Raw genomic sequence first — 11,426 nt, forward strand, 5'->3', positions numbered from 1 at the left:
AAATACATATTGTGCCCCTTGTTGTTGAGAGGAGGTGTGCAAGACATAAGTACAGTGATGAATAGAATATTAATTCTTTTTTTTAAATGTTGTGATCTCTCTGGACTCTCGCAGGTTGTGAAAAGTTGAAAGGAGAAGGTGATCTTTAAATACACTCTAGTATGCACACTTGTTACTGTAGCAAGTAGTCTTACTGCAGATAGTATTTATCATAGCCAACTATTAACGCCCATCAGCTTGGGAAGAGTTCTGAGTAGAGATTTAAGTCTCTCTCCACACCCTATTACACACACCCATCATCCAGGAGAAGTGTCTCAGCGGGGAGGCTAGTCCCTCCCCACATCCTACTATGTGCAGCTGACATCCAAGGGAGGTGTCTCAGCGGAGAGGGCAGTCCCAGCGCAAACCCTACTGTGCATATTCGTCATCTGACAGAGGGGTCTCAGCGGAGAGGCCAGTATCTCCCTACACCATACTATGCACACCCGCCATCCAAGAGCGGTGTCTCAGCGGAGAGGCAAGTCCCTCCACACATGCATCACCCGAGAGGGAGGTCTCAGCAGAGAGGCCAATACCTCCCCCATACCCTATTATGCAGAGCCTCATCCAAGAGAGGTGTCTCAGTGGAGAGGTGTCTCAGCGGAGAGGCCAGTCCTTCCCTACACCCTATCATGTACATCCGAAAGAGAGATCTTGCAGAAGATGCCAGTTCCTCCACACACCGTACTATGCACACCCCTCATCCAAGAGAGGGATCTTAGGGGAGAGGCTACTTTCTCCCCTCCTACTATGGACACCCGTCACTCCAGAGAGAGGTCTCAGTGGAGAGGCCAGTCCCTCCACACACCCTACTGTGTATATACGTCATCTGACAGAGAGGTCTCAGTGGAGAGGCCAGTACCTCCCCACACCCTACTATGCAGCCCCCTTATCCAAGAGAGGGCTCTTGGGGGAGGGCCAGTCCCTCCACACACCCTACTATGCACATCCATCGTCCAACAGAGGTCTCAGCAGAGAGACTAGTTCCTCCCCACTCCCTTCTATGCACACCCATCATCCAAGAAAGGAGTGTCAGGGGAGAGGCTAGTCCCTCCCACACCCTCCTATACACATCGCCGGGGGTTGGCTTTACGTATGGTAATAATGCCCTGTGGCCAACCCCCTGCTGACGTGTGTAGTAGGGTGTGGGGAGGGACTGGCATCACCGACGACACCTCTCTGTGGCCTGAGGCTGTGTGCAGTGGGGGGTTGGCTTTATGTAGGGTAATAAAATATTTCTTTATGTTAAAAAAAAGCCTAGATATTCACTGGAAAAACTAAAGGTTAAAGTAATGTATAGTTAGGTTCTGATAAAAAGATCTGTTGTAAGTGACAACATTAATATTTTGAACTAAATAAACACAGAAATTCATCAGTTATAGTTAGCAGAGCTAACTATAATTTGCATCCCCACCATGCACTGCTTATGAACTCACATATTACATCACTCATGACATGTTCTATAACATCATTTATGACACTACTGATGACATCTCAAATGACGTTACTTTGCCCTTTGTTTAAGTGAATATATACATATATATAATAGTTAAATGAATGGCTAACACAGCTTTTCCTCTTTCTTTCAGTGCTGGGAAAAAAGAACAACTTACTTACCCTTCGTAATGCTCTCCTGGTCTATTCATGGATTCCTTGCCTTAGAATGCTCCCCAGGCACCAGATTGGATCCAGAAAACCTGTCTGCGTCAATTCTCCTTCAGGCTGCTAGGTGCCGCCATGCAGCTACGCGTTGACTCCGTAATGCCCTGGAATTGAGGTAGAGTAACAACATATAAGCTCCATCCCAACATGCTGACATCAGTTTCTTGCTTGTCTATTCCTGCGCCCTCAGATGCAGAGTGTGAACAATTGGTAATACCAGTGGGCAGATTCATAGCTTGGGTCCTTTTATATATTAAAAGTTGGTCATGTCACAGAATTGGGAGGTGGCAGGGCAGTGAGGATTCTGCAGTTAAAGAGAGTATTCAGCAGTAAGAGTATTGCTGAAGATATGTAACTTGTTCTTCTTATGGATACTTCTAACTGGAGATCCGTCATCTTTGAATAGATACCAAAGCAGCACCTCCCATATGGAAGATCTGTGGCGTGGATCAGACCAAAAGGTCTTGCAAGGCAGAGCGGATGAAATGTCCTTCCCACAAGACCTGACCGTCAATGTAGTAGTGATTCATGAATGTATGCACTGAAGCTCATGTCACAGCCTTGTTGATATGGACCCATGAAGTGGTAGCTGTCTTAGGTCTGATGGAATGGGTTCTCAGACCTTCCAGTAGTTGCTTTGGGGCTAGTGCATAGCAGATCTTAATGGAGAGGCCTATGCACCTCAATAGGGTGCTATTCTGTATAGTGTTGCCTTTCATCATCCCAGAGAAACCCACATCACACATACAGTGTTCCTTGGTACAAACAATATAAAAGCTTAAAACGCTTTCGAGGTCCAGCTGATGAAGCCTCTCCCCCTTTTTCTGGGGTTGAAGAGGGGCAAAGAGCGTATGCAGGTGATAGACTGCCCAACGTGGAAAGGAGTCACAACTTGAGGCCAGAAGGCCACTCAGATTGTCAGCTAAAGTGTCTGGAAAAAGGTGGTGTTGGGCGGATGCACCGACTGCCTGAAGCTCACTCATGTGACAAGTTTAAGTAATCACGATGAGGAAGATAGTGTTTAAAGTGAAGAGTCACATCAGTTAAAGGGTATGCATATGAGAAATGTTAAGACCAAATTAAGGATCCGCTGTTGCGTCAGAAACAGTGTGGGCAGGAATTTGTGTGCGTCAAGCCTTTTATAAACATCATCACAGCAGGGAATTTAAACAAGGACATTTGGTCCGGCAAATGTAGAAAGGGTGAATGGCCTCACACATAACCTTTAATATTACCCACTACAAGGCCTTGGTGGGTCAAAGACAAAACAAACAAATGAACATCTGGCAGCATGGATTGTGCAGGGTCAATCTTGCAGTTACCATGCCAAGCCACTAACCTCTCCCATTGGCTGGCATGAATGGAATTCATGGAGGAGCGTCGGGAGGCAAGGATGACATCCATCATTTTCAGAGGAAGATCAAAAGAAGTGGCAGCCTGATTTGAGGACAGATGCTCATGCCCAGAAGCTCCAGGTACCACGCTCTCCGAGTGCCCTAATGGTAGTACAGTAGAAGTTGAGTAGCCACTAGTGCATATTGTGTGCAGTCTCCTTTGAAATTTGAATAGTTTACTTGATGCTGTGCCCACTGGAACTTCATATTTCTTTGCAGTGGCCACATATGCCATCTGGCACTGTCGCCAAGGAAGTTGCAGGTGGCTAAAAGGTGAAGCTAATCTTACCGAGATCCAAAACCAAGTCTGAAATAATAGGATCACGGCCTGAATGTCCTGGACTCATTGCAACAGAGGGAAGGCCCTGAACTGTACTGTATCCATGATCACTTAAATGAACAGAAGCCTCTGTGAAAAGTCAGGTGCAACGTTGGCTTGTTGATCCTTAGCTCCAACGAGGTCAGGAGGTTCGCTATCATCCGCAAGTGGTTTGCCAGTGACTATGGGAGCTTCCCTTCACAGCCAGTCTTCAATGTATGGGAAACTGTTATCGCTGACCTCCGAAGATAGACAGCGACCACTACCATCACTTTTGTGAACACCTGAGGGGCACTGGTGAGGCTCAAAGTGAGCATGGCAAACTGAAAACGCTCCTGGCCTAGCTGCAGGTAACATCTGCTGAACTGAGGACAGGTAAATGAAAATCCAAAGCCTGCACGTCCAAAGGCACCAACCAGTTGCTGGGATACAGGTCAGACAGGGTCTGGGCCAGCATGAGTATTTTGAATTTATCATTTAGCAGAAAGGCTTTCAGAGGTCAAAGTGTTAAAATGGGCTAGAGCTCCCATGCTTATTCAGCACAAGGAAATAGCGAGAGTAGCAATCAGACCATCTTGATAGGGCCATTAAAAAGTAAAACTCACACCTCTTGCAACAGAATAGACAAGTGTTCCTCTGAGAAACGCTCTGATGTGGGAAGAAGATTTGGCAGAGCAGAAAGAAAGGGTAATGCATAGCCATGCTGAACTTTTTGAAGGTGCTATCTATTATACGTGATAGAACACCACCCTGGGAGTAAGTGCTGGATTTTGCCTCTCACTGGGTGTTTGTGCGCCACGTATGACAAGCTAAATCAGCGTGGTGGCTGTTGCCACAGCGGAAGGTGGAGTGGCAGAACTGGTGCTATTGTTGGTCTTCATGTTGCCTGCCAAAGTTATGTCCCACGCCTCAAAAGGGCTGAGATGATTCCAGCAATGGCTGGGGAGACTGACATGCCAGTCACCAAGAGTAGACTTGGAATTTCCTTAACTGATTAGGAAACTATTTGACTGGGGTCTAAAGACCCAGGCAGCGTTCCGTGGATCTACTCTCTTTGAAGTATTCTAAGGCAGAATCAGCTCACTGGTAGTACAGAAGTGAATTAATGAAAAGCATAGCATAGCAATGAGAGAGGCCTGTATGTCTCCTGCAAATCCTGCACAGGGAATGGTGGCGAAGCAACGTACTGGTGCCTACCGCCTTTCCCAGGCAATCAGTGGTATCAAGGGCAGCACAAATCACATATTTAGCCTCATCTTGACCATCCTGAATTGTCTGAGCCACTGAAGCCCTACAGTTGTCTAGGACTGCCATAAAAATCTTGCTAGCAAAGTCCCATAAGGCATGCTTATCTCGACCCAATAAGCAAACTGCATTGACCGATCTCAATGGTAGGCAATTTGAGGAGAACATTAGTTTTCCAAATGCCACAATCCCCTTAGACTCCATATCCAGAGGATTGATGGGGAATTAATTGGTTTTCACTTTGCTACTTGAAGCCTAAACAGCCACACATTCAGGTGTAAGATATTTAGTGAGAAAATCATGATCGCCAGGCACACATCGGTGATGGCTGGGCACATGCCTATTCACCGATGGGCAAGAACAGGGCTTTGATCAGGTGCCCATTAAGGTATCATAAGGGCCTTTTTGAAAGGAAGCATGGGCTTATTTGCTGCTGGCTCAGGCCATAAGATTTTTGTAAGGACATTAGTCTTAGCCTCAATAGAGGGCAGTTGTAGGACCAAAACAGCTTTCGGACCACTACTGTAAAGGATGCAATCTCCTCTGTTGTAGTGAACTGAACCCTGTATCATGAGAAGTGTTTAGCCCGTGTAAATCCATGTAAAAATGATCATCGTAATGAGAGCAAGATCATCTTCATCTCCACCATCATGCTCTCTGGGTGTTGGTGAACTTTAGTCAGAATCAGAGCCATAGAGATAGTGGAGCCTCCGTTTGTATGTCTGCTCTAGAAGAAGCACTGGATCAGAGCTTGGCCCTATGGCCATCAGTTGTACTTAAGTCATTTCATAGCGCTACACTGGGTGGAATTGCACTGAAGTCTGTTCAGGGTCAGACATTTGAATCAGCACTGGATCTTACTCCGGCGCTGGCGGAATTGGCACTGGTGTTGACGAGAAAGGGACTGGCGTAGGATGTGGAGCTGGGGTTGAAGTCTGTACCAAAGTCAGTATGGGGCCCGTTATTGGGCCAAGGGTGTCAGACGGAGCTGATGACAGATTTTCTGGCCGTAACCTAATTTGGGGCCAAATACCTGCAGCATAGTCTCCTTAAAGGCATCAATTTTATTTGTCATTGTTTGACGGCTCGAGAAATTCTAGGTGTACCAGGATCTATAGTGGAATCTGCAAGTGGAGATCTGGAGGGAGACCGAATGACACGGTGATGCCCTCTCGCCTTGTCTTTGGATAAAGAGTGGCGGGATGGGTTCAAGTCCCACTTCCCGTTTTAGGTCTCGCCTACGCAGCACGCATGCGCTGCATAGGAGGACCTTTAGCCGCCGTTCTGCTCTTTTTGGAAGCCCACACTTGTGCTTGTGGTGGCATCCAGCTTGCGGGAGCCTGCAGCGGCGAGCCACGAGTGCAGTGCTTGAAAATGAGCAACAATTAACTTTCGCGGCCGCGGGGCCGCGCTTGTGGTGTAGCGCTTGTTTTTCTTTCCTTGCCAAGGCAATAGGCATACCTAGAATCGTTACGAGTATGATGTTCCTTTAAAATGAGTTTGCCCATTCGCTTTCTTTTTAGAAACCATCAAACTCCTGCTAGTTAACATTGTACTGTGATATACATTGGCTATTCCTTTTTAAGTATCATGGCCCAGTTTGTTTTATTTTCTACTTTGGGTTCTTCACCGTGTGTTTTGGAAGTTGCGGGAGAGATTTACAAGCTTTTTCCTTGTGGGCATATAAGGTAAAGAAAACTGTAGCGCTACTGACCCCTAGTGGCTCCGTGATATAGTTACAAAGACGGCCTGTTTGATGAAATAAGGATTTCTTATAGACTCACTGAAACTCAGCAAGCGATATTGCAGTTGTCTTTAGCGAGTGGCGTCAGTTGGTATTTTTAATTATCTGACAGTGCATTGTTTTTTTTCTGCTTGTCCTACATTGTGTCCATAACTCCACATGCCTGTATAGCAACAGTGGAAATTATTTGTAAGTAGCCAGTTGTAATTTAACAGAGGCCACAATTGGACAGAGGTATGCTTCTGACGTGTCGCGCAGGGAAGGGAGTTGCACGCTGTTAATATATTTTGTGGAGGGAGGTTCTTGGATCTCCTCGTGCATCAAGAGTGCTGCAAAAGTTCTTCCGATATTTCGAAAATGATCCAAATTGTGTGTTTTGCATCCTCATTTTGCCAATGATTTTCATGTATAAATAATGGGAAATAGTAACTTAGCGCATAGCTCAAACCGAATGGTCGCATACAAATTGTGCCAGCATAGCCAATAGGTCTCGCCTTTGTGACCTTATAAGTGTTTAGTTATCCAGCACAATATCCTTGGTGCAACAACATCATGTGTTGCATGGCTAAACACTTATAAGGTCCCAAAGGCGAGACCTATTGGCTATGCCAATGCTTGTTTGTACTAGCGTTTGGACTTCGTTTTTGACCCACCAGAGGACTTCGACCATGAAGTTGACCTTTTGCAAGAGCTGTCTTGGAAGTGGAATTGACTGCCAACGTTTGACTTGGAACGGGACCTATGCAAGGCCCGCATTTTCTTCTTGTATTTGGCAACATACAGCTTCTTTGCTTGTTCCTGGATAGCCGTTGAGTGCATGAGAGCACACTTGTCACACAACTTTGAGTCATGTACTGAAGCCAAGCACCGGAGACACACATCATGCAGTCTGTAGCCGTCATCTGTTGTCTAGGAGGCACAGCTTGAAACCTGTAGCCCGAGGAGAGGATCTTATTCCCTAGCACACTGGATTAGATTTTATTTAATTTTCAGGAATCGTCGAAAGGTGGACAAACTTTGGAGTAGAGCTCCGGATCCACGTCAGAACACGCAGAAAGCAAAACGTTTCAGGGGTAAACCTCACTTACTGATGAAGTTGTGCAAAGCTCCAAAACTTTGCAACTATGTAAAGCTGTAAAATTATTAACTTTACCGGCCAAATCTAAATATCCTACAGCCGTAACACTAATAAGTCAGCAGTGAGGTCATGATTTGCACTCCATCTGAATTAAATGAATCTTTTGTGCACATTTACCTACTGCTTTGGGCAGTTTGAATAAAATGGCACACTAGAGGTAAACTGCAGAGACATCTAAACCCCCCCAGACACCAGACACAAACAGATTCAGAGTCAAAAACACACATCTGATCATGTGCACCAACTCAAATTAGAAAACAGATGAGAGAGCAGATGAGGATTGCTAGACCCTACAACTTCTCAGGCTAATCTGTGCTTATTGGGAATTCTGCTTCCTTGGGCCCGTTTTGAGGCTTTCTTTCATTCGGTGAACTCTAAAACCTCTCCTGTGAGGCTATTTGATACTTTAACTACTCTTTCACTAGCATCTCAATCTCCAGTCTCAATTTGTGACCTTAACTTCTAGTCACTCTCCAAAGAACAAAAGGCTGCCTCTTGTACTGCATGTATTTCCTTTGGAATGGGAACCCATTCATAAAATATCCCAGTCCTACTTTCCTTCAATGTATGGATGTACAAGTGATTGAGTCCACCTCTTACAGGAGTCAAGGTGTACAAGTGCACTAATTGTGTAGATCAGTCTTTGAGGCATTCAGGAAAAGCCATCAGATTGGAGACTGACCACAGTGTACTGTTACCAGAAGCTACTCTCCATGAAACCAAGGGCATCAACTATGGGTAGCCATGAGGAGCAGCTGCTACCCTGGCACAACACTTGCTACTTCTGGTCACAGGGGCCATATAGGCAGTAGCATGACACCAAAGTAGGTAGGGCTCTTAAAAGTCTTATTTACATTCTGAAGATTTCTCATATTGTCATATTATAAACCTGCTGAAGTTAATAGGAGACTGTTGAAAGGGAAAGTGTAGGACAAGTAGTCAGAAAGGTCAAAGGGCAAATGTTACTTCCTCTACTCCTGGCCCTTAGATTAATCAACATAATGTGTCAGACCTAATTTATATATTAAGCTATCAACATGATCTTGCCTCAGTGCTCAGCTATCTTCAGTTCCTCAAACAGGATAACTCAAAGAACCATCCTCTACCATGTAAGGTGTCAATTCTCATCCTGTATCTTTCATCATGATTTTTATGTCACCAGGGTTTTCAGGCTAGGGTGCCATCCCCTTAAACATTGCTCAGCTCTTCCAAGTTCCCATCAGTCCCTCCTCCACCACAGGAGCTTGAACCGGGACTGGTCTTTGCCTCCACTACAGATGGACAATCCTTCCCTGGAAATGTGTTTTCTTAAGATCTCCCTACATTTGCTTCTGAAAGGGCTGTTCTGTTTCTCTTCCTCACGCAGCCAGCCCTACTTCAGCCAGAAAAGTAACAAGCTGCATTGTGTTATAAAGTCTGTGATTCCTGCCCTAAGTACAACACCTGAAATAGAAAGAATCAGCAGGAATTAAGTCTTTTTTTTAAAATTGAGAACTGAGGGGATGTGTGCTGTTAAGACAGCAGGGAGGGTTTCTAATTGCTCCTCATTTGAATATTAATTTCTTGCTATTTCAGTTTTATGCACGGCTCCCGCCGGCTTGTGAATACGCCATGTTCCACATGAAATAATACAAATGGGAAGGGCAGGTCCAAAGAACAAGTCACTTACCTTTGGTAATGCTCTTTCTGGCGGATACTAACCACAGATTCCTCACCTCAGTATTCAGCACACTGTTTATGCTCCATATCTGGTGGAACGAAAAGCGAAAACAAGAAACTTATGTCAGTGTGCAGGAGTGGCCCATATATGCACCATGCTTAGTCACTTCTGGGACAGTACAGAATCAGTGAAGAACTGCATGATGCCACCTAATGGCACCAGGGAGCCTTGACGGAGAAAAGATTTCTGAACCAGCCTGGCATCTGGAAAGTTTCCTAAAGTGAGGAACCTGCAGTTAGAAGTATCCATCAAACAATTGCATTCACAATGACAACGCTGCTCTCAGATCAGCATTAATCAGCACACCAGCCAAGCTCACCATTAAATGCCCATTATTGAAGTAATCATTCTACCAATGAACTATCCCCAGAGTGTGAAAATTAACATTATAAATGCAGAACCCTATGAGAAAAATATTAAATACCCTGTCCCATCATACACGTTGTGTTTCTATCAATATTTATGTCTTGTTAAATGTACTTCGTTGTACCAATGTATTAAGAGAGAAAAGCACATTTAAAAATACATGTTTTTAATTTCCTTACAATGCTGACTTACATTTAAAGTTTAACTTATAGTCATACACATTGTGGCATAAAAACACATTCTAAATCTTAGAATATTATTCCCAGCAATAACACACATTTCTCAAACCATTTAGAGGCATGTTTGCAATCTCAGGCAAGCAATGAATATTAAATGAATGATGCTCAAATACTCCAAATCTTTCAAAAGCGTCCTAAAATCAAATCAAACAAGTAGAAAGAGGCAAAATAAAAATGAGAAATATGCAGAAAGAGGCAAAATAAAGGTGAGGAACAAGCAGAAAGAAGGACAATAAAGGACGCAACAAGCAGAAAGAGACAAAATAAAGGTCAGCAACGAGCAGAAAGAGGCAGAATAAAGTTCAGAGGGAGCAGAAAGAGGCAGAATAAAAGTCAGGAACGAGCAGCAAGAGGCAAAATAGAGGTCAGAAACCAGCAGCAAGAGGCAGAATAAAGGGTGGCAGAGAGATGCAAAATAAAGGCCAGGACCGAGCAGAAAGAGACAAAATAATGGGCAGAATAAGCAGAAAGAGGCCAAATAGAGATGAGAAATGCACAGCAAGAGGCAAAATAGAGGTAAAAAACAAGCAGAAGAAAGGTCAGGAGCGAGAAAAAAGAGGCTAAATAACTGCCAGAATGAGCCGGGAAGAGGCAACATAGAGGGCAGGAGCGAGCAGAGAGGAGGCAGAAAAATGAGCAAAAAACAAGCAGAGGAGACACAAAACTGAAGGCAGCAAAAGGTAGTGAACTACAGGCAAGCTGCACAGGAGACTGTCACAGGTGGAGCTTGCATACGTAACTGCTCCAATGTGCCCCCTACTTGTTTTTTACAATGCATCCACTGACAGACCCACTCACACACCCACTCACAGACCCACTCATGTACCCAACCACTGACCCACTGAGAGATTTACACACCCACTGACTCAGTAACTCATGAACCCAATCCCAGATCCATTCAAGCACTGATTCACCCACAAACGCACTAAGAGACTCACAAATACAGGGACATTATATTTAGGAAATAGAATTTTAGAAAATGTAGAAATTTACTGAAAAAAACAAAGTTTACAGGGATGTTATAGTTAGGCTCAGAATATACTCAAACAAAAACTTAAATTTAGCAGTTATAGTTTCCTAAGCCAACTATAACTTATGCCTCCGCAATGCACTGCTTATGACCTCACATATTACATCACTCATGACATGGTCAGTGACATCACTCATGACATCATTGATGACTTCTGAAATGACATCATGATGACATCTCTGATGACATCATCCATGGAGTGTGTTTCCTAAACGTTTCTGAGACTTCAATATATAAACTAAGCTACTGCATGAGTAAAATTACTATTCTTTTTGTACTACTGAGTGAGACCTTTTCTAATATATGTCATCTGAGTTGCACTGTGACTGTCTATATAAGTGTGGGAGTGGGTGTCTGGTGGGCTATATGGGAGCGTGAGTGATTGTATGGGTGAATAAGTGGGTGTGTGAGTGACTGTATGGGTGGGTGAGTTAAACATTAAACATTATACATCATCAATACTATAATGTAATATAGTTAGAAAAACAAAAAACAGTTTTAAATTAAAAAAATATATACTTGTGAATAGG

At 44.2% G+C, this 11,426-nt stretch overlaps 1 long non-coding RNA gene across 2 annotated transcripts in view; it reads right to left on the reverse strand.

Annotated features, from left to right (window-relative positions):
- LOC146805924 (uncharacterized) overlaps window positions 1–9,290 on the reverse strand; it is a 49,919-nt gene extending 40,629 nt beyond the window's left edge. For both annotated transcript variants that reach the window (XR_014967525.1, XR_014967524.1), the window contains exons 1-2: window positions 9,211–9,290; window positions 1,657–1,805 (exon numbers count right to left, since the gene is read on the reverse strand). This is a non-coding gene — a long non-coding RNA (uncharacterized LOC146805924). The remainder of the gene's footprint in view (window positions 1–1,656; window positions 1,806–9,210) is intronic.
- Between the last annotated feature and the right edge of the window lie 2,136 nt (window positions 9,291–11,426).

Source organism: Triturus cristatus, chromosome 8, assembly GCF_964204655.1.
Source record: "Triturus cristatus chromosome 8, aTriCri1.1, whole genome shotgun sequence".
Lineage (NCBI taxonomy): Eukaryota > Metazoa > Chordata > Amphibia > Caudata > Salamandridae > Triturus > Triturus cristatus.